At 39.0% G+C, this 1,985-nt stretch overlaps 1 non-coding gene across 1 annotated transcript; it reads left to right on the forward strand.

Moving 5' to 3' along the window:
* The first annotated feature begins 1,093 nt into the window (after nucleotides 1-1,093).
* Nucleotides 1,094-1,200, forward strand: LOC141625098 (small nucleolar RNA R71). Its single transcript, XR_012534895.1, has one exon. It is a non-coding gene; the product is annotated as a small nucleolar RNA R71 (small nucleolar RNA).
* The last annotated feature ends 785 nt before the right edge of the window (nucleotides 1,201-1,985 follow it).

Here is a 1,985-nt window from a genome sequence, read left to right on the forward strand (position 1 = left end):
GAACTTTTCAAGTTGTTCATCAAACTTAGGCTTAGCTTGACGACTTGGGAATGGAAGTCTAATCATAATAGGCTCTTTCTCCTTAGCCTTCTCTTCATTCTTCTTCTTTGAAACTTCTTGAATGGGTTCTTCTTCCTTAGAGTTTTCCACAACTCTTTCCTTGTCACTAGCCTCCACAACGTCTTCCTCAATTTGCTTCTTTGGCCCTTCATACCTTGTACCACTCCTCAAATGGATGGCACCCACCGACTCATGTCTTGGGGGATTACTTTGAGGTGGTAATTGCCCCTTTTGTCTTTGAGAGATATAAGATGATAATTGAGACATTTGGGTTTCCAACATCTTTGTGTGAGCTAGTATGTTGTTGATGGTGATGTCTTTTGCTTGGCTATCTTTTTGCATTTGAGTGAAAAATTCTTGTTGGTTCTTTTGCATTTGGAGGACTTCTTTTTGAACATCAAAGCCTTGGTCATTGGTTTTATTGTATGGAGGTTGATTTTGATAACCTTGGCTTTGGTTGTAAAAGGGTCTTTGAGCTTGATTTCTCAATGGAGGTGGGGTGTATGTTGGTTGAGGGTTTTGAACATTTTGGCTTTTGTATGAAAGGTTTGGATGGAATTTGGTGTTCTCATTGTAATAGTTGGAATAAGGGGTGCCACTTTTGTATGCTTGGAAATCATTCACTTGTTCACTTGTCCTACATTCACTTTGGTCATGTCCCAAAGTTCCACAACTCTCACATACTCCACTTGGAATTGAGGATGATGCCACCATAGCATTAACATGTTGCTTGGGTGATTTGGAGGCCTCTTCAAGTTTAGCCATGGCCTTCTCAAACTTAAAATTAATGGTGTCAATGTGAGCACTTAGTTGAGTACCTAATTGAGTAATGGAATCCACCTCATGCTTTCCTCCTCTAGTAGCCTTCCGAGGCCTACTATATTGCGAGTTATGGACCGCCATTTCTTCAATTTTGTTCCATGTTTGATTGTCATCAACTTCGGTAAACATACAATTGGATCCCATATTGAGAATGTTTCGGGAGTCTTCATATAGACCATTCCAAAATTGTTGCACAAGGAACCACTCGCTAAGTCCATGGTGTGGACAAGAACGACAAGTGTCCTTGAATCTCTCCCATGCTTCATACAATGATTCCTCATCCCTTTGTTTAAACCCGGTGATTTGGGCTCTCAACATGTTAGTCTTTTCCGGAGGATAGAATTTCTTGTAGAAAGCAAGTGCCAATTTCTTCCAAGAATCAATACCAAGAGTAGCCTTTTGTAGGCTTTTCAACCATTGTTTCGCGGTACCAATCAAAGAAAAAGGGAATAAGACCTATCGGATTTGGTCTTGAGTAACTCCGGTTTGAGAAATCGCATCACAATAGTCACAAAAAGTCTCCATATGTGAGTGAGGGTCTTCACTAGGCATCCCTCCAAATTAACTTCTCTCAACTAATTGTATGAATGCGGATTTGGCAATGAAATTACCGGTTAAATGTTTTGGTGTAAGAGTACCATTATGTAGGTTCTTCTCGATTGGTACGGAATGTGATGAGAATTAAGGCATTGTGGGTTGATTTTGTGATGGGTTTTGTATTGGGTTATCCTCTCCTTCGCTTGAAAAAAGTTTGATAAAATGAATGTTATTTGGTTGAATGTCCACAATTTCTCCAATACATCTTAAAGTACCTCTAGCAAGTCTTCTATTATTGGTCAAAGTTCTTTCAATTTCAAGATTAATGGGTAACAAGTTACCTTGTGATCTCCTAGACATGCAAAATATCAAACAACTCGAAAACAATTAGAACAACCTTGAGGGGATTGACTTCCCCAAGGTAAAGAAAGACACAACTAAAAACAATTAATAAAAATCAAATCAAGTTAACACCGTCCCCGACAACGGCGCCATTTTTGGTATGGCTTCAAAACTTCGTCGTCAAAAGCTACCAACCAAAACAATATTTATAACTTTACAAACTA

This window comes from Silene latifolia, chromosome X (genome assembly GCF_048544455.1).
Source record: "Silene latifolia isolate original U9 population chromosome X, ASM4854445v1, whole genome shotgun sequence".
NCBI classification, from domain to species: Eukaryota; Viridiplantae; Streptophyta; class Magnoliopsida; order Caryophyllales; family Caryophyllaceae; genus Silene; species Silene latifolia.